This window comes from Polyodon spathula, chromosome 13 (genome assembly GCF_017654505.1).
Source record: "Polyodon spathula isolate WHYD16114869_AA chromosome 13, ASM1765450v1, whole genome shotgun sequence".
Taxonomy (NCBI): Eukaryota; Metazoa; Chordata; class Actinopteri; order Acipenseriformes; family Polyodontidae; genus Polyodon; species Polyodon spathula.
In genome coordinates, this window is record NC_054546.1 from 21076539 (window position 1) to 21099286 (window position 22748).

Sequence of the window (22748 nt, forward strand, 5' to 3'; positions counted from 1 at the left end):
ATTAGAGAGCTTGCTGTTTAGTTGACTGGTTAGGCGTTCGTCTTTTAATCGCATGGTCGCGTCCTGGTCCTGCCATTCCGTGTAGTTCAATGGAGTGTAAAACCCAAGTGCGACAGCTTGCTGCAGACGGGAAAGACTGCAACACATATTTCGTCCACATGTCATTTAATGCTGGTTTACAATCTAGGGAAATTGTGCCGGGTACCGGCCATCAATGTGAAAACAACCTCTGAAATTATTGGTCATCTTCTCTTGAACACCTCAAAACCCTTGTAGGATCATTTCTTACATGCACACATTCACAAAAATACACTCGGAATCTCCTCCTTTGATGTCAACTGCCAGTGCAGTGTTTGCAGGTGTGGGAAATCAGTCTGCTTTCAATTCCCAAACGCAATTATATCTCGAAAATGTCACTATAAATAGGAATGTTCAATGTAATGTTTATGGCAAATAAAAATTACAAAATATATGTATTCAAGGACTATTTTTTTTTCAATGGAAAGATACATAATACATAATAATTTCAATTGTTTTCCTTATAAAAGCTTGTTTGTGTAATTATTTTCAAAACAAAATGTAACCATTTTCTAAGCAAAATAACCCACTCCAGGGTGTGCGATAAGGCAATTATTACCACACTTCTTCATACCTCATGTTAAATATTTAGTGGGTTATAAATGTTAAATATATATATATAGAGAGAAAGATTTAAAATTTAGTGAAATATTTAGCTAAATGTTAAATCGTTTTTAGACATTTATCTGGCCAGTTAAATATTTAGCTAAATGCTAAATCTTGTTAAGAGATTTAAGATGTAGTCACATATTTACTAAGTATTAAATCTTGTTAAGCGATTTAAGAGTTAGTTAAATATTTAGGTAAATGTTAACTCTTGTTAAGAGATTTAAGATTTAGTTAAATATTTAGCTAAATGTTAAATCTTGTTAAGAGATTTAAGATTTAGTTATATATTTAGATAAATGTTAAATCTTGTAAATAGATTCTAAATTATATCTGAATGTACACATTTAAAAAAAATATTTATTTATTTTCACATTTATAAATCTGGGGAAAAAATACAAGATTTTCGCTAAATCATGGCACCCCATACTCCTGAGGTTAACTGATTAGCTGTCACTCTCTGAAATTGATTTTACAGGAAATCTACAGATTCTAGTTACTAACACTTTGTATAACAAAAGTTAATTTTTTTACCCACGTACAAAGTTATGATACTCTTATACCAAATACGTCATTGTAACAGGGTGAGGAGCCCTGTACAATTATTTGATTATTTATTTGAGAATGGGATCTCCCCCTTCGCCCCTGTGTTATTTTGTGTTTGTTTATTTATTATTTACTGTATAAATGACGACGAAAACCATGTGTTTTGTGCATTGTTTATATGATGGCACAGCGGCGTGTTTGGTTTTGTTTAAATATAAAACCTTGTGGTAATGTGTGGCTGTCGGCTAATGCATTGTTAAACTAGCCAGCAGTCACACATAATTAATAAACTCGTTCCGATTGTGACCGAGGGGTAACAGAATAATTACTAACCCCTCGGCCACGGTAAACTGATTTTAAAATAGAAATAAATAATTTAATATAAAATATTTTCCCCTACTTTGGTGACTTATTTATCTTACTGTACTCTACATTTCACCTAAGAGTGTTGGGAACTACAAATTAAAAATGAAATGGTGCTTTTGGCTGATTTACTTTAAATACACGTAAACTATCCTTGCTGTATAGAGTCAGGCAGTTCTCGTTCTCCGTTGATAACTTGGCATGAGTAACTACCGTTCCTCTCAATACTGATATTACCATAAGACATACTTAACTTTCAACCGGAGAGCTTGGCTAGTAAGACAATCATTTCTGAATGGCGACCCTCTCTATTTAGTTCAATGGGATGAGAAACAACACATTCACATGCTTGTTTTTATACCTCTCATCTATACATCTGGTGTTTGTAGCTGCTTTCCCAGTGAGTACTGAAACTGTGACCATTCACAGAAGGAATGAGAGTGGGACAGCTTGTAATGTTATGGTAAACAAGGCCAAATACAGAATAAATTATTGAAAACTGAACAGCACTTCAGCATTTTGTCAGTTCTATGCATCTGCAGCTGCAGATAATGCAGGCAGAGAGGACCTGGGAACTGCACAGTTTGGTAACAACTGGCTTCTTCCTTGATAAGTACAGTTCATGCTGATTCTGGAATCCAGACAGACAATTATAATCCAGGTGCAATGTTCTTTAATAGTTTTTAAATCCAATGGCCTGATGGCAAACAGCAGTAAACTATAAACAATGTCAATGAGAAGCAATACATTGCAACGACAATAAACAAAACAAACACTCACGGTATCCCAACACAGTTTGTCCTTTCAGTTATGTTAATTAACCATTTACAAAGGAACAGATTAGATCACTAAGTCCCCTTAAATACCAGCTGCCTCTTAGGTCGGGAGGAGATCTAGCACCAAGAATCATTCAATTTCTGTCACAGCTGGCTAACACAGTTGTCACTCAGTGTGTAAGCAAATTATTTTTTACTGCACCGGGACTTCTGGACTAGTTCCCTATTGGCAAGGCCAAGCTTAGTGATCATGCATTAGCTAGTTGAGTGAATACTGAATTACATAATAGGGAGTGAAAGGGCTGAAACTGATGGAGGAACCATGGTAACTAATAATGTGTATGTCTTATCATATTCAATATTAATTACAGACACAGGCAGTCAGACACTGAGAAGAACATGGATTATGCAATTCTTCTTCTAAAAGGATGTTGCTTAAAGTGATTGCAACTAACAAAATAATTGTATAAATCTTTCTGTTGTGCACTTCCATTCATTATATACATCCCAAATGTGCAATCATGAAAGAAGCAACTGTTATAGCAAACATCTGGTATTACACTAGGTTAAAGAAATATCTGTTTGCAAGCCATTCTTTCTGACTGCGTTGCACTTTGTTGGTCATCTCCTCAAAACTGAAATTGTCCCAGACATTTAATGGCTTCTTTGTTCAGTAATTGATCAGCTGCTTCCCCTTCTGACTGATATGAATTCATCCAGTAACGTGATTTGACCCAAAAGACACTGCTGAGGTGAAATGACATGCAAGTGTAACACATTTAATTTCTATACTGCACATGAAGCCAGTGTTGCTCATGAAGTACAAAACAGGTATGGTTTATTGATTTTTTTGTTAGCTGCAATGACATTAAACTGTTTATTGATGGAAGACAATGCAAAGGATTCTATAACAGTTGTCTTTGTTTCAATATAATTGTCACAGAGCAGATGACGAGAGTTTCCATTTGATCTCTTTGTTGTATTCTGTCTCATCAGATGTTGGAAGTATACTGTAGGTAACAAGCTGGACAGCTGAAGATGGCTAAAGGGTTATAGAGAAAAAAAAAAAAAAACATTTTAAAAATGATGTTTCTTGCACAGTAGGCGAGCTCTGTCTGTGTTGTTCCTGTAACTGGAAATGCAGCGTAAACAGAAGTTATGAAACTCTCCTGAAATCCTGAAAAATGTTTTCATATATATATATATATAGTTTTTTCAAAGGTTTGATTGATGAGACCTTTGACCTTTTTAGGGACCTTTTGTGAATATATGAATATATGCGTTCTATATATATGCGATACGCATATATTATATATATATATATATATATATATATCTATATATATATATATATATAATATATACATGAACCTTGGTTATGAAACTTTGAAAATAAATCGATCCCATACCTTCACAGACTCCGTAAATTATATTGAAAACAGATTACAACCTGAAAGAAGATGTATATGTATAGAGGTTCAATCAGTGACCCCTGATTCTAAAGAATTTTGTTGTAAGGTGCATCCTGAGAATATTTTGAAATGAGTGAATCTTGGTGAGAAAATACTTTTATGATGGATCTTAAGCTTTCAGAGTTTATTGGGGTCTATTTAGATGCAAATCTCGAAAAACTACTCACTTCTAAATCTTTTGTAGTCATTTTTGTATTACTTTAGTATAAATACATGTTAATTTGGATTCATATGTTGTTTTTTTCTGACTTTATGTGAACAAAAAGACACAAAAGCGCTTGTTTTCTCATTGGAAATAGTGATATTTTGAAATTTACCTGTCCTGGTCACAAAAGCAAAGTCTGTGGGGAATAATAGTCATTTTCTATACTTTTGAGGCGTAAGCAATTAGGAAATAACACTTACTACCCAGGAACAAAAATTGTGTTACATAGTGTTATTATATGCAAAAGTTATAGAAAAAAAGTTCAATACAACCACAAATAGTAAAAACAAGTATGAAAACAAGTTATTTTATGTAAAGCAGAATAACAACGTAGCCCACATGTTGTGACCATGGCAAGTAAAAAATAAAGAAAAAGTATATATACATCAGAAGAATAAAACCACCATCGATAGAAAAAAAAAACTATATGATGATAAAGCAATACATGTAATACAAAGCAAATACAAACCAATTTTGCATGTAAAATGCATGTTATTGCAGTCAGTGCAAGCAAATAATGTACCGTCATCGTCAAACACAGGCATTTTCAAGTGTCTAAAAATAAAAAGACTATATATAAAAATAAACAAAAACATTTACTATTGCCTATTGAATTGAAATACATATTAAATTACAAGTTCAGGAGATAATTACCTTCAAAAACAACAGTAGATTAGAAGCCTGCATTGCCTTCCTGCTGTATTTACAAGGCATATCTTGAACTTACCATGTAACTCGGCTTCCAAAGTCAGCGCTGCCGATCATATTTCCTGTACATAACTTTCTTGAAGTGTATCATTAAAAATACATGGAGGGAAACATGTTTTTTTTGTTTTTAGGGCCTAAGTATACTCAATAACAAGCTTCAGAAAGACTGATTTGATTACCACATGGCTTATTATTGCTGTGAGACATCACCGCAGACAGGGAGTTTTTTCGGTTCTCAGGCACCGAAATTAGAATGGTCTGGCGGCAAAGGGTTAACTAGCGAGTTGAAGTCGGGGGAATACATTACAGAGTTTGTATAATTAACCTGGCTTCATTAAAAGACCTAGTTCAAAACTTTGTGAATCCTGATAGAAACACCCCCGCAGAACAGATCATGATTTGAGGTTCGCAGATTCACCATAATAAAAAAAAAAATTCAATTGGAAAACAGGCCACCCCAGAAAACATTTCAGATAGTGTACAATAAGAGAGTCTTGCGGCCTGATTACACCTCTCTTTGATATTACGGCTTCGATATTAGACTAACCGTACCTTTTGCCGCCATAATATGAGGACCCTCCACTTCTGGCAAAAGTTATTTTGTGAAGCAACTTTTACAAAATCTCAACAGATCCTTTCTCAAAACCCTGAGACCATCACATGGTGCTATAGCTGTTGGCAGCCATTATACCACAAATTGGCACTTAAATTTAAAAATGTAAAATTTATTGAAGGCATACCGTCTTCATTAACCAATGATAATTTACTGCCTCCTAACAAAATCAATTTAATCATTATAGATGATGATGGAGACAGCTAGCGAAAATTATGAAATACCGAAAGCTTTTACAAAATACTTCCATCATAAGAATTTATGCGTTCTGTATTTGGTTCATAATTTGTTTTTTCAAGGGAAAATGAGCTGGACCATAAACTTGAATGCCAATTACATTGTTCGGTTTAAAACCCCCAGAGATAAACTTCAAATCAACACATTATCTCGCCAGATGTACCCCGGTAACACCAAGTTTTTCTTAGAAGCATACGAATATGCCACAAAAAAGCCCTTCCATTATCTTTTAATAGATTTAAAAGCCCAAACCCCCTAAGCATACCGTTTGAGAACTGGTTTATTTACTCCTGATTGGCCAGTTGCTTATATCATGAGAAACACCAGGACTAAACACTTATAAGCTGTCTGCTATTTCGCTAAAACCTTTATTTATCTAGACTCTTCAACAACGCACCATGTCAGTTAGAATAAAATGGAACCAACCTCTCTTAAAGAGTCTAGTTCATGGTTCTGCTCATCAGAGAAGAACAGTTTTACGTGAAGCCTCTGAAAATTTTATCAAATATATCATGGAAATTGCCTTAAATGTCTTAAAGGGTAACATCCTTTTGACCTCAAGTCAATTAAGCACCCTCAAAAAGCTGTGGCGTGTTATAGAGTCTATGTAATAAAAACCATTCACTTAAAAAGAAGGAAAAAATAACTGTGAATCAGTGGCGGTTTTATTGGTGCTTTAATAAGGATTGTTCTGCCTTTTTTCTTATCAGGCCTCTTTACAAAACCACAAAGTTTTGTAAAGAGGCCTGATAAACATCAACTCGATAGACTTCAATAGCCAACATCAACTCGATAGACTTCAACAGCCTGAGCCCGAGCACCATGAACCTATTAAAAAAGAAACTGAAAGAAGACTTGACTCTGAAATGAAAAAAAACATTCTACTTAGAACTGATATCAGCGACCATGAAAAAGTTAAGCTATACACTAAGTCCTTACAGAGATATCTAGCCTTGATTAAACAGAGTAAAAACAGCTTAATCCCCAGACTTTGAGTACTCCCCCCACTGAGGAAACGGCAGAGACTGATGCAGGATCTGAATCTAGGGTGGTGACTGATGTTATGAGAAGCGTACAGTCCAGATCTAAGAAAAATTCTGAATTTATTTTAATTACCTCAAGGGGAATTCATTCTGAAGGGTAAAAATGTAAAAGGGGCGTATATGGTTGATTTAATCAGGGCAGCTACAGGGAATACCAATATCCTAAAACATAGGCTACCTGTAGAATGGCTTGAATTCATTAAAGGTTTGGCTGTGATAAATGTCCCTTATTCTGCAGTACCTAATTCTCAAACATGACACCTCATAGAAGCCTATAAAAACCATTCCTTAGAGTCCCGTATGGGCAAGAAGCAGAAAAACGACACCAGCCATGGGAGACTTATTAAGTTGGTACTGTTTTTATTGAGTTTTACACATCTTTACAATTGTTGTATATGTTTTTACACAATAAAAAATATTCTATTCAACATATACATGATCCTAAGTTTGTTTTATTTATTTATTTATTTATTACATTATCAAGATTAACCTTCATAACATTTTTTAAAATCCTTGCTGGTCTTGACACACAGCACGCATGAAAACATATTTATACAGTTCTGTTTTTTAGGGTTAGACATACAATGTATAAATTTGGACACCATCAGATCATTTTTATTAGAGAGCCATAATCCTGGGGTAAGTAAGACCTTTGGCTCGATGAGGTAAGAAGAAAACACAATGATAGCCGCAAGTAGTGGTCAGAAGGCCTTGTAGAGGTTAATTATTGTACACTGTTTGTTTAGAGTTGTTGTATAAAAAGTTTGAGATTGTGCTTATTTTCCTAAAACTATCTGGGCGGTTACCATAAGAATCAAAAAACTCTCCATGGCCCTCTTTTAGATAAATCCCCAGCCAGTGTTCTCCTGGGTCATTTTTGGGGTCTGTGTTTGCAATAAGCATAGCAGGAAGAGTTTTTATTTTTTTATTTTTCCTTTCTGTAGTTGATCACTAGACTGGAAAAATCGTAAAAGTACACCCAGTACTGCTTCTCCAGCCAAGCTCCACCCCTTGTTTGCTGTATTTTTTACATATCTCTTTATAGACGTGCATACTGATAAATGCACTCCTGATCACTCCTGAGCCCTTTTTTCGGCTTCGTTCGGCTCCTATTGGTCTCATTCAGCCATTTAAAGGGTTTCTCCACTTTTTTGGGAATAAAAATTACTAGAGACCTGTGCTTTATGTCTTTTTGGTGATGTCAGACAGGGTCCAACATTGCACTGGAAAAGGAAAATCATAATGTCGGACCTGGTCCGACATAGGCCCACAAAGGGTTAAAAGGGTTTTTAGCGTAGGAACCGTTAAAAGCATTGTTATCTGTTAAACCAATAACCACAAACTTTGGTAGTTGCCCCAGAAACAATTTTTCCTGATTACATACCCTGCTCCCTCTAGGGACACTAAAAGCTTTCATAACCGCTCTATCAATAGGATATTTGGCATTAGGGGCCATCACGCCTTGAGCATGACCTATTCTTACCTCAGGAGCTATTTTTACGTTTTTGATGTAGAGAGGCTTCTAAAATGTTAAGTTTGTACGCCTCTGTGGCGTCAGACATTAAACAAAAGGTGTTGCTGACCCTCACCATTTAAATGTTCAGATCAATGTTCAGCATGAGTTTTTCTTGAAACTGTTAGTTTATGTGAGGTATGTGTGGCAAGATGACTTTATGGAAGATTTGCTGTGTTGTCTGACTTTACCAACAAATACAACAGGAGCACATATATTCGGAGCGCTGGATGACTGCATTGTTGGAAAATACAAATTGAATTGGGCTAATTGCAAAGGAGTAACAAGTGATGGTGCAGCAATTATGACAGGTAGAAATAGCGGAGTTGTGAAAAGAATATCTGAGGCAGCTGGCAATGATGTTGTTTGGAATCACCGTTTCATTCACCATGAAGCTTTGGCATCCAAGGTTGTTTCCCTTGATCTTATGGCAGTACTGAAGGAAGTAGTGAAAATTGTTAATTTCATTAAAGGAAGCTCACTGAACAACAGGCTTTTAGAAGCGTTATGCTCAGAAATGGGAGCGGAGCACACTCATTTACTGTTTCACGGTGGCTGTCGAGGGGCAGAGTACTAACAAGGGTGTACGAACTCAGGAATGAGATTCACATTTTTCTGGTAGAGAAACAGTCTAACTTGGCAAATTTGTTTAACGATGCCAATTGGTTAATAAAGTTGTCATATCTCGCTGACATTTTCTCAATTTTAAACAAACTCAGTTTGAAGTTACAAGGAAGAGACAATGATTTATTCCGACACTGCGAGCATATACAAGCATTCCAAAAGTCTTTAGTACTGTGGCAAGCACGACTAACAGGTAATCGTCCCAGCTACTACATGTTCCCAACACTGATACAACACACTGAGGAGAACAGCATCAGTGAAGAAAAAGTGAATGACATTAAAAGTGTCATAGAGTTACATCTCGCTGCTCTGTCTAACAGTTTTAGTCGCTACTTTCCAGAAGAGGGGTTTGAAAATCTGAAGGAAAAGCTTTGGGTGAAAGATCCGTTTGCTTTCGAAAATCCTGAATCAATAATGGAGCTAAACTTGATGACTGAGCAAGGAAACGAGTTGCTGCAACTCACCTGTGATAGCACACTGAAAATATGCCACAAGTCATTACATTTGTCATCGTTTTGGATCAGCGTTTTCAAAGAATATTCACTGTTAAGTAAGATTAGTGTTCTATTGTTGCTGCCATTCACAATAACCTACATGTGGAACTGGGATTTTTGACTTTGACAAGGTTAAATACAAAAGAAAGAAACCGACTCAACAGCGCAGCTGACACGGGAGCAGCGCTTTCATCCTGTGATTCAGATTGGAGTGAGATCATGAACAGCAGGCAGGCCCACCCATCACATTAGGTAAGTAAAACTTATCTGATCGTCTTTTAAAAAAAAAAAAAAAAAAAAAAATAATTTTTTTATTGAATTTAAAAATGTAACGTCAATGTCTAATTTTGATTATTACTTAAAGTGAAGTGGTTAAAGCTAGCATGTACCAATTGTTCAGGCTTTATTGTGATTTTATGAAAACTAGTCAGAAGATATTATTGTTTTGGGTCACGGGGTTAAGTGTTTTTCCTCTACTGGGTCGCGAGAAAAAAAGTTTGAAAACCACTGGTCTAGACTGATTCTTTTGATAAAGGTCGGGTTCTACATGATTTGAATTAAAAGCAAGGTATTCAATTATTACAATTTAAACTAGTCCAAATACAAATATACCTTGCACACTACACTGTGTGCTTTGTTAAAAGCCTGATTGGTCAGGTATTTCAGTTGATTAGTTGATAATCGACCTGAACTGTATTTCAGTATTTAAATACACTGGTTTGCAGTGAGGGGGTTGTAGACTGAATGTCTTGGTTTCACAGCTTGCTGGAAAAAAAGTAAAAGCTTGTTGTTTAAGTTTTAGGCAATTTGTTTGTTTGAAAAATATTTTGTTGATGATTAAGATGTAATGACTGGCAATTAAACACAAGTAAAGTGGCTGTAGCAAAATCATACCTGTTGTGCACTTCAATTCACTATATAGGTCTAAAATATGCAGTTTTGAAAGAAACACATAACGAACATATGTATACATTTTAAAACATAACACCTTGTACTACTTTATTCCAGGAAATCTGTTACTGATTCATTTCCTATGTCATTTATAGTCACTTATAATTGCAATGGCCTGTTTCTGCACCCTGAAGAAAAGGAGTTTAGCAGTAATTATTTAAAGGATGCAATCCACTGGAAAATAGGCCAGTTGTCTAAGCAATACAAGCAGGCCAACAGAGTTCTGATTTTGAAAATGCTGAAGAAGATTTTACAGATCACACTTTTCAAAAAGGCAGTGCTGCTTCAAAATTGATTCATTTTCTAGGTATGCACAATGACTTGAGGTGGGCACTTCTGTCCCAAGTTTCCCCTGCTCTGTTGGCTCATTAAATAACTTGATAATATAGTAGAACAATGGATTCTGCTTGTTAAATGACTCGTCTGGCAGATGTGATGGCTATTAAAAATGGCACCTTCAATGGGGGACCCATAAGGGCCCGCAGTACCAGTTCTAGATCCCACTCGGGGACCATACTTTTCATGGGAGGACAAAGCCTCCAAGCCCCTTTAAGAAATTGCACTGCCAGGAAATGTGCCCCTGGGGACACCGAATCAATTTTGTCATGGCACACTGATATAGCTGCCACGTATACCTTCAAAGTGGATGCTGATTTTCCTGCGTCAAACAAGCGTTGTAAGAAGGTTAATATCGTCTCAATACAGCAGGTCACAGTATCGTGACCTTCGGCAAGCCACCAGTCTTGGAAAACTTTACATTTATATGAGTACTGGGATCTAGCACTCGGCACCCTAGCAGACTGTAATGTTTCTACTACTGCATCTGACAAACCTCGTCTGAATAGATGGCTACATTCAACAGCCAGACCCAGAGTAGGAGCTGGGCTGGGTTCGGGTGCCATAATAACCCTTCCTCTTGGCTCAGGAGGTCCTTGCGTGGCGGGAGCTGCCACGGCTGACCCGACAACATGTTGGAAAGGAGAGCAAACCAGGGGCATCTCAGCCATCTGGGTGCAACCAGCAAAATCTGTGCTCTCTCCACCCTGATCCTCTAGTGTCAGGGGTAATAATGGTAGTGGAGGGAATGCATACAATAGCCCCTGTGGCCAGGGGTGTGCTATCGCGTCTACTCCCAGGGGGCCCCCGTCTCTCTCCATGGAGAACCAAAGGGGGCAAGGAGTGGACTCAGCTGTGGCAAAGAGGTCGACTTGTGCAGGTCGAAACCTCTCCCAAATCTGTTTCGCCACTTGAGGATGCAGTCTCCATCCCGAGCTGTCTGGAGCTCTTCTGGACAGGAGGTCTGCTGCTTTGTTGTCCACACCGGGGAGGTGAATCGCCCTGATGGAACGCAAGTTTCTGTGCGTCCAAGACAGGAGTCTGTGCTCTGCGTGGTGAAGGCCCGGCGAACGCAGGCTACCTTGGTGGTTTATGTAGGCTAGCTCTGTAGTATTGTCCATCCGGTCCAGCACATGTTTTTGCACTCCTGGCGAAAATGAGATAACGCCAGGTTCAGCTCTTGGGCATTTATGTGCGCTTGCTGCCAATGTCCCATTCACTGACCTCTTATCCCTCTCCCATTCCAGACTGCTCCCCAAGCCAGGCTGGAGGCGTCTGTAGTGATCACTTCCCTTCTGTGAGGGGATCCGAGGGGAGATCCGAGGCGCAGATTGCTAGGATGCAGCCGCCACTCCAGTGTCTTCCGGCATTGTCTGAATTCTCGAGGCGGCTGTCATCAGTCCCTACAACCTTTCATATACTCTGACTTCTCTCTAAATAGGGAGAGTGTGGCCTCCAATGACCAAATCCTGTCTTCCGACAGTGAGGCTAGCATGCTCACAGAGTTCAGTTTGATCCCCAGTAACACTGTGGACTGTGACAGTACAAAGTTTCTCTTCTGTTGATGTATTGAGAGCCTTAACTTTGTCACATGATCTATGACCTGTTTTGTGTGCGCCTCTGCGCATCTTTGGAAATGTGCACAAACTAGCCAATCGTCCAGATAGTTCAGGATCTGAATACCCCGCAGGATGAGTGGAGCCAATGCTGCCAGAGCCTGGAAAAAAGGAGCCACCTGCCGTGGTGTTTGGACCTCTTGTTGCTAGATCTAGATCCCAGGTCGATGCACCACCAGGCAAAGTTGTTCATCTGGTCTCCTACTGCACGCCCCCTGAAACCCCAGACATCACTATGCTGTCGGCAGACATCACTAATGTTCCCCTTGCCTCCTGCTTTGTCCCTCCTGGTGGATCAGACATTGCTTTGCTGACCCAGGGTTCTCACCTCTTGCGTCCCCTGTCGTCGGTTCTCAGCCCTTTCCTGGAGACACCCTGGAATGTGGACTGACCCACCCTCCAACCCACCCACAAGAAGTTCAAAGAATGAACAATTTGGGACTTGTGGGGAAGTGGTTGGGTTGCAAGGGGGGGAACGACCTCGGTATGGCCATGTGTGCTGTGCACAAGGAGGAGGATGTGTGCAGAACAGAGGCTCTGCACATAGGTGCACGTGTGTGTGGGTTTGTGATGATGGATATTGTGTTTTATTGTGTTTTATTGTTTGATTGTTAAGTGATCAATTGTTTGAATAGAAAAGTGTGAAATGTGGCTAGGTGGTGACTGGATATTTGATTGTCAATCAACCCTGGCCACATGGCATAAGGGAACAAAAGAGAGTCTGTGGGGGTTGGTATGAGTTAACCTATGTGAATGTGTATATTGTGTTGGGGAGATTGTAGTGAAGGCAAAAAGAGAATGTCCTGCCTACAGTCATTTTTGTTATGTCTAAACCTTTTATGGCCACTGCGCCTGTTTGTTTTTTTGCTGTGTTTTGTTTGTTGTTTTTGAAAATGAAAAGGGTGCAATAGCACTGAAATTGCATCTTCTGTCTCTGAGTTTGCTTCCTAATGGTAACACGCCTTGCTGAAGACACTGTTCTTTCACAAATATCCTCTGGGCAACAGACTTGTCTCTGGCTAGTTTACCCTCAGAGTTGGAATGATCAGCTGACCAAATCAAAGACTGTTTCATCCCTTCATTGGTCTCACTTTTTCTGTAAGAAATTATTACTGTGTTGGCACATTGCTCCTTTTGTTTGCCTTTGAGACACCGTACAAGATCATTGATCTGCAACCTTTATTAGTGTTGTCGAAGCAATTCAGAATTGCCTGGTAAATAAATTTAATTGTAATAATGTATGCAATGAACCTAAATAGGATTTAATGGATTTCACTAGTCTAATTTGATTAAACGCTTTAGTTTACTGTATTTACTGTATTGTACATGATGCCTATGTTTGTGGTATTATTATAAGGTAATAAAGCTGTGTCTCTTGCCTCATTATTATTTGTTTTGCTTTAATTGAGGTTTGGAATTCAAATTACTACAACATTTGGAACTGGGCCATCTGCACAACAGGGAACCAGATACACACAAAAACATTTTAGTACCATAACTGCAGGATATATCTCTCTCTGCAATCAACTGGAATAATTATTGTCAACAGTATTTTAATGAATAAAACTGATGGGCCCTCAATGATGCCAAACACACAAGCAGACACAGCCCTTGCATATTAATGAAGTCCTAGATTAAAGTAAGAACACAGAAACTTTGTAGCATGCTCAATAAATCCTGCTCCTGGTTAAAACTACAGAAAGCTGGGTGCTAGCAGAAAACAGTAGCTACAAAACCTCTAATTTTGTTTGTGGTAATATGCTGTTTTCAATTCAAATAGTTGTATCCCGAGAATGGGGTCCTTGTACTTGTAGTACAAAAATATAAACAGTTGATACCTGCAGGTACATTTTGAGTTACCTCTTTCATCTGGCAGTGTGAGATAGGCAACGAGGCATTGACTGCCAAGCACTCTGGTGAGGCCAAAAATGAGGTTGAGGTTGTGGAGAAGGAGGTTAACTCAATAGCATGGCATTGACTGAAAATAGGTTTATTAGTTACCTGACTTCAATACTATTGGGAGTGGCCACTGATTGAAGGAGAGTGTGATGTCTGCTTGAATTTTGGTTGAAGGGATTTTCCTCCTGCCAGTCAAATTATTATATTTGCATATTTATTTTCCTGCTTGCAACTTTGCACACTGTAGCTTTACATTGTGACAGAATTTGCTTCACAAAAGTGGGAAAAACAATGTACAAGGCATGGTCTTCTAGAAATAAAGCTGCCGTTTTCTCCCAGCATTGGATAACAGTGATGCTTGTCCTCCATCTATACTGTTAAAACAATAGTTTTATAACAATAGAAGATCAATGAAAAAAAAACATAGAACATACAAGTGGTTTTCAAGAAGCATTGCTGCTACAAAAAAAAAAAAAAAAACGATTATAAAAAAAATTGGCTTTTGACCCGATCTATCAATGCTCTGCCCCAGCATTTATGGATAGATTCCAACTGGAGCGTTTACACAGAAGAATCCGATTTAATAATCAAAAGTTAATACAATCGAGAACAAATAGAAACAGATGGTGAAAAAGAAGGTGCCAGCATAATGTCTGTCAAAATTGTTGTATACATCAGTCCCAAGATCATTCTTTCAGAACCTAGTGTACAGAATGAGTCACTGGAATGAAAAGTACCACACCTTCATCTCTTGATAAATAGCCTGCCATTATATCTTGCTAATGGCACTAAACTAGCTGATAAGCCCAATAAATAGCTGTTGCTGTGGCACTTTATTGGTTTGACCAGTAGACTGATTGTTATCAATATGTTACCAGGATAATGAAACTATTTCCTGGATAATGGGATGAAAAGGGCTACTAATCAAGGCATTACAAGCAATACTATCACTGGTCTTTGTTTGTGTGTAGAAACTCTTTGATGTTGAATCATTTGTCATCATCCATTAAAATAAACTGCTTCACTTCTTGTGCTGTTGGTCATTGTATCCATTGTAGCCACTGGAGTGAAATGTACCTAAAGGAAGCATCTGAAACTTTGGATCTATTCTGTTATTAATATTTTTTATCTTGCATATAATGTTAAAAAAATGTAAAAAAATAAAAATAAAATAAAAATGCAAGGCCAAAAATGGATGCTAATTCTCCAGTTGTAACTTCTAGTACAATCTTGGTTCAAGCATTTTAAAATCAAATACAATATTTTTTTAACCCTCAATTAACCCTCAATTTTTTTTTTTCACTGTAAAAAATGGCTTATTACATGGCATTATGATAACGTTTTATTAAAGCCAACATTAAAAATGTCCAAAGGGACTTTATTGCTTTGCACTTTCTTGTGTTTTCTTCCTTCATTTTTTTTTTTGAGAGTAAGAAATGTATCCATTTTGACTCAAAAAATCATACAAAGGACAACCTGGATGTACTCTATCAAAAAAAAAAAAAAATCAGCCAGCTGCTATTGCTGTTATTTAAATGCAGCTTCACCAAATAAATAAAACAAACAAATGTCAAAGTATGAGTATTGTTATTATTATTTATGTTTACTGGAGGATCTATACTTCTAAAACATGCAGAAAGATTGTGCTTCATTGATTAATATTCAATCGTACGATGAGTTGAAAAGTGCAAAGTTCATGAGCAGCATAGAGCGGTCTGAGCAGAGCTCTTGACAGGCAAAACCCCCAGATGCCTGCGTCACCAACCCTCATATCAGAGTGGAAATCTGATCAATTGAAATCACGCATGCGAACAGGTGGATGATCATTGTGAAACTAAACTATACTAACCTTTGAGCTGCTAAACAAAAATGTAGTATTTATGCACAGTGGTTTAGAGAATATATTATACCATTTAAAAAATCAATTCAAGATCATTATTTTACATTTCTTATTTATCCTGTGTACTCCCTATAACTCTTAGAAGTACGTTATTTACAATCATTCTGTCCAGGGTTCTGTTGCTCCTATAGTCAAGTCTATCCCATCTTCTTTTAAGCTGCCTTTACCTGGTTTAAAACTTGCTTTGGGTTTATCTGGTGAATCCTGATGGCACAGCCTTTCTCATTCCATTCAAATCATGTGACCATGTAACTTTTCAATTCTGCCATCCCCACCTCCTCCTTCTGTCTATATACATGCAGAAGGGGTGGGGCTGGCAGAGTTGAAAAGTCACATAGTCATGTGATTTAAATGGAATGAGTAAGCACTTAAGATACTTCAAATAAGCGCAAAGCCAGAAAAGGCAGATTTATAGAACAAAAAAAAAGTAATTAGACTGACATTTGAAGTTACCTGCCCTTTAACACTAGAACGACCACATTTATAGAACAGCCATGGCCGGTCAACTTGATCAGCGTATTAAAAACCACATAAATATTATAATGAAAGGACCAACAAATGAATATAAGTCATAGTTTTATTCAGGAACATCATATAAAGCGTCTACACAATCGAAACAGTCCGATATCATCAAAAACACAAAAAGCACAGGTCTTTGGTCGTTTTTTCTCCAGAAAAAGCAGAGAAAACCTTTCAATGACCGAATGAAGCTGAAAAAAGGGTGTATCTCATAGCCCCATGCACTGCAGAGATAACACAGACATAAACAAAGGAGACAGCTGCTTCTGTATCCAGCGCTCAAAGAAATCATAGACATTTGTAGAGCTTTTTTGAGATGTTATAGTAATAAAATAATGACTTGGATCACATTATTGATGAGCTTTTTGATAAAATGAGTGATCAGGAGAAGATTTATCAGTAGGCACGTTTATAAAGAGCGAACAAGGGGTAGGGCTTGGCTGGAGATGCAGTACTGAGTGTCATTTTGCGATTCAATGCCTTTTAAACCTGTTTTACTCTGAAAAAAAAAAAAATTAAACAGCATATGTAAAATAAACAGCGGGTGTGAAAATAAATTGGACCTGACACACCTGCTAAGTGCTGAATAAATGGACTGCAAAGGGTTAACTGTATTGAATCACCACTTGTACAAGGAGCACCCACTATTGGACTTCTGAGCGTGTGTGTATAAAGTGTGTGTGAACAGCATTATTATTTCAGGACTGTTGTTGTGTAAAGCCAGGTACTATTATTTAAGGTTGCCAAACCAGCAACCCCACTGATTAAAGAGCTGTGTTTTGACTGTGAACTGTATTAGTGTCTATCATTCCTGGGCACCGCATCACCACTATACCTGCACACTACAAACCATTTTGCCATAGGGTAACAGTGAATTTCTAAGAAAAACAAGTGACTTTTATAATAAGCAGAGTGCAGACAGACAGCCAGGTGCTGTGAGCTGTCAAGACTGATTGATGGGCTATCAGAAGGCTCATTGAAACAATAGACCTAACTTGAGGGATGCAGACTGATATAATCAAACTTCAATACATGGCGGAATATGTATGACAGTATTTTATTTGCTAATTTTTGCAGCTATGCAATTCTTTCTTTGTCAGGGTAATTAGTACATTTATTTAGGAAAATTCAGGAAAGCGCAGCTCCATATCTGAAACACACACACTGCAATTTAAATGTAAATTCTAAAATTTGTCAAAATGACTGCCTTGGTCAATCTAGTGTTAAGCTCTGCAGAGAGAGGGAGAGAGACAAAAAGAAAGAGTACCCACTTCATGCCCTGTAGTCCCAGTTTTCCTTGCACCAGGCCTGATGTTCTCTCAGAGAGCTGATAAGACCATACCCCAGAGTGACATGCTGGCAGGCTATGTATGGTCATGTTTTATATCTTTAGAAAAAAGCTATCCACTATATTAAATTATCACAATGACAGGTGGGTGCAATGGTGGATGACCCGAACTGCAAACTCACATACATTTTGGAGATAAGTAGCTATTCTTGTCCCACAAGTGACAGGTAGGGCCCTCCAGACTGTTGCACCTTTAGTGTTTTAGCTGGGGATGTGCAATAGCTGTCAAGATGCAGACCAGAGAACATTTCTTCTGGAGTGTTTAAAAGCCTGGTAGAGTTGACTCGCAAAGTCTACAGTAAAAACGGGCACATTTGTTACTAGGTTACAAGAAATTCAATTGAAAAACAGGGTCTCCTGACAGTAAGAAGTGTGCATGTATCATAAAGCAGGGTTTATTATGAAGTTGTCAATCAAAAGCTACACACCATACCGTTTCTTAAAAAACACCACCTGAAATTGAAAATGAAATAACCAGGCATGAGAAAAATAGGTCATGTTGACTTGGACTGCAAATCGTTATTAACCCCTGGTCAGCGGATATATCTTGCTATACGGAGAAGAAAACATGCATCCACATGGAAAATAATGAAAATATGAAACTATAGTAAAGTGGGATGTTCCAGGCAGGTAGATGTTTGACACTTTACAGTCATTGCACTAAATTCCCAGGTTTGGATTAATAATGGCTTTATTGGCAAGCCCTCTGTTCCTAAGCAGGAGCCCAAAGACAGTAAGGAGGACTTGATGAACTAACACAACAATATGACAGTGCATGGTTTCAGACACCTTTGCTTAGGTATAGGACTTGCAGAGCAATATTTAGGCAGTGCTTGTCAATACAGTACAACTTCCAAACTAATCGGCAAAAACAACTGGGCTAAGGGTTTGGATAATCAAATTGTTCAGATGATCGAATTACAGCTGTGAAAGTGTTTATATGACTTCAATGACCAGATCAATACACCTCCTAAATGGATCTATTGGAAATATCGAGTTATTGACAAACATCTGATTTTACCTGTCTGACCCTAGAAATACTAAAATAAACACATTCAAATTGTCATTGAATTGAACTCTCTTGTAGAGTAGGTTGGGTCAGTAGAGTTGAATGGTCATATTCTGGGTTAACTTGATTCAGTTGTCGATCAGAGTTGCAGCGTCAGCACTGCTTTGGAGCTACCGATAAGATGTGCTGGTGTTGTCAACTGCTTTATTAGCATCCATCTGAAAACAACAGCACCAAGCAGCGAAGGTTTACCGTGTCCTTTAAGCAGGACTGATACTTCAGAGAAGGCTTGCATGAGCAGAACATCCCCCCAGAGCTATACAAAATTGTATCATATTTTGAAACACTTTTAAACGTCAGGGAGAGAGGCTCATCAGTTGTAAGTCAATTTCTTCAGAGTGCTTGTGGGAACTTAGCAATTAGATAAAGACACTGGTCTCTATGAAGAAAATACAGAGATTTGTCTGCTTCTTCCCTCCTGGCTATTGAAAGGAAGGAATAGCCATTCTGGCTTATCTCCGTACATTTAATGTACGAAAATAGCTAAGTTCGACTTAAATGATCAGGTATATAAAGATGTGAAACACAGGGTGATTCATAATTTGAGCCAATGGTGCATCACAGAAAGCTAACTTGGCACCATTTACAGTCATCTTTATATGGCTGATCCCTTCACTCTAACTGTTGTTTGAGTACATGAACTGTTTATGGTCAGATATTATTTCATTTAAAACGTGGTCTCATGGACACAGTGCTTTAGACTGCTAGCTGGTTTTCCATATTGTTGTTTTATCTTAACCAAGCTTTGCTGTAGTAACATATTTGGATGTTGCCATGCCATAATCCTTAGTGGCCACAGCGGAGTAACTAAACATCCAATTTAAAAAGCATGACAATTATACAGAATTGTATAATACAGAGTGTGTTTTTAAACTGTATGTGCTTGGATATCAGGAATCTGATTTCCAGGTTTTATTCTTTATTCTCTGTGATGGGATGGCATGACTATAATATGTAATGATGAAAATATTGTTATGTATTGTAAGGCTTTCTCCTTTTCAACATTTATTTTTCAGGATCTCACAAAATACTACAATACTACTATTTGATTAAAGTTATTGATTGGAGAACGCTATCAAACCTGTTAATTATATAACAGGTTTCTCCACTTTCAGTTTGAGTCATTTGTGACCAGCTGAGCTGGAGCGGTAATACTGGTATTCAAAGTCAACAAGAGGGAAGCATCAGGTATGATTGATGTCCGTTTGATTTGCTTGGTGCATTTGGTCAGCAGCTGGTCAGAAACAAAGAATACATTGAACATTATCACATTAAGTAGAAAAGCAATTGCTACGGGTTACACAATTAACAGGTTTCTTAATGTAAAAAATAAACTCTAAAAAAATAAAGGTGAGTGATTAACTACAGTATTTTGTAAGCCTCTGAAAAGTAAACATTAAAAAAGAGCAAGCCTACATATTTAAAGGAACGTGCTAAACCGCCTGTATGATCTGCAATGTATCTTTTTCAGGAATGTTGTTGCTTGCCTGACAAACCCAGATGAGAATGTAAAAATTGAATTTTTCAGATTTAACTAACCTACACTCTCTACAGAATGTGATATTTATATCTGTCACTGTTCAGATCAGATAAATGGGTCTCCAAAGACTTTAATATGATGCTGTGTATCGAAGTCAAACAGCTGCTCGGGTCTCTACAGAAAATGTACTTTCACTTTTTGGAGGTCAGCCTGTATCTGTGTCACAGAAGAACATAAGCATTCAATTTACTTCTCTGTACACCAAGGCCCTCTCCTGTCTATTGACATATCCCTAAAATCCTTCTTCTGAAAGCTACGTCATTCTGTGAAAAAGAGCAATGGTTTAGATTAGATCTGTGAGGAACCCTGTGTTCAGCGTGACCCAGCTCCAAAGCATTTCCACCACAAGCATTTTGTGTTTCATTTATTTTTGAAGTGTAACTGCTATAGAACTAAATCCCTGACATTGCTGGGTTCAATTTTGAAGAGTCGGTGTCTTCAAATGTCATCTGAACTTCTCTTTTACATTTCATTACACCTTTGATGGTGTTTGCAATAATTCTCAGTCATCTCTATGTCTCTCTTTCTCTACACACACAGTAGATGGGTGGGTGAAGGGTCGCATTGTCAAATTATTTAATGTAATGAGGAAGGCTGTTCAGTTCCAGCACTTAGGATTTTGCTAATAAAAGTTTGCCACGGTAACAGCGTATTGTACAGAGGCACGGTGTAATAAAGCACAGTGAGGTTTTCTAGAGAAATTGAAAAAAATAGCAATAACTCAGTATTGGTGCAACCAGTCAAATATTAAGGTTATAAATCATAGCAATAAGAAGCAATTGGTATTCCATCCCTATGCCGTTCTACTATATAAGTATCAGATAGAGTCAATATCAAGACCACTGTGGGATATCTGTTTCAGGCTCATCGGGTTTGCCATTTCTGGTAATGCTTTGCTGTAAGACAGTAGCAGTACAGATTCACTTACTGTGCAATTTAGACTGCATTTAAATCTAATTTATTTTTAATTTATTGATTGACATGAATGCATGTGTTTTGTCACAATTTGTGCGTGTCATTAACTTTCACAGTTTAAACATTAGGGAATATTTTATTACATTAACAGTTAATGGTTAAAGCAATTTGTTCCGCATTGTAATTCTACAAGATATTTACTAAATTAATTGTACACAAAGACAAAATACTTTTTTGTAGCCGTTTCAGTTAACCACATTCCTTGTTATTGTAGCGTATCATCCCCATACAACCTGGGGAGACCCAAGGGCTATGGGCATTGATAAGTATTTGTGGCACGCTATGGACTAATAAATGTGTTCTCAGTCACATGGGTTTGTTCTGGGGTTATTTTGGGAACCTGATAGGCTAGGCTGCACCTGGAGGGAGTGACTTCCATGGGCTATATAGCTAACGACCAGTTTAGCAGTAGGTAGAGCTAGAAAAAGCTAGCTGAAGCCAAGATTGGAAGCAGGCTTCTGAAGGATACACTGTACAGTGTATCAGGGCAAACAGTTATATGCAGATCCCAAGTTTCAACAGCTGGAATGCTGATCCAGACTATTTGCTGTGGATGAGCAGATCAATTATTACAATGACATTTTGAATCGATAAAAAAATGTGGTTAATTCAAAGTGATATACTGTAATTTTCAACTTGAATTAAGAACCCATCACTGCATGGTGTGTACATACAATTGTATGTCGATAATGACAAACTTTAGTATTTTACATCACCCAAACAGTGATCTTACATTTATTATTCGTGGGTTGTACAAAGGCTGTCATGGGTCTGCAGGTTTTAATGTCTGTAATAAAACCTCAATTGTTGAGACTTACGTGACCTTGTGTGTCTTAATTACTCCTTGACATTAAACCTCTACACGCTTGAGGGTGCTTGGAGTGTGAGCGTGGTTCAAATCCCGTCTGTTGCATTGGCCTTTGCACTCCCACTAGGTTAGGGAGATAACACTAGACACACACACACCATAGATAGACATCACACAGCATTATACTACACCTCAAAAAAAAAGAGATTTCGTGTGGAACATGCCCAGACAAACTCTTTGCATAGATTGAGTAGCTAGTGCTCACCAAGGCTTTAAAATCTTCCACTTCGTCTTGGCTTGAGCAGTCTTATTACTCGGCCCCATTTTCTTGTGTTGTTTTATCTGGGATGTACTGATTTTTCAGACACAAAGTAAATATTAGACAGAACTAAATGCTCTGGGAGCATCCACACTTTGAATAGCATCTTTTTTATACACAATTGTAATTCAGTCGTCCTGCTGGGGAATGAATAGGAATTTGAACCTAACCATGATAGTGACTTTAGGGC

General features: G+C 37.8%; 1 protein-coding gene across 1 annotated transcript in view; it reads left to right on the forward strand.

Annotated features, from left to right (window-relative positions):
- Positions 1 to 22748, forward strand: part of plpp4 (phospholipid phosphatase 4) — a 147377-nt gene that overhangs the window by 34199 nt on the left and 90430 nt on the right. The gene's annotated exons all lie outside the window — the stretch shown is intronic.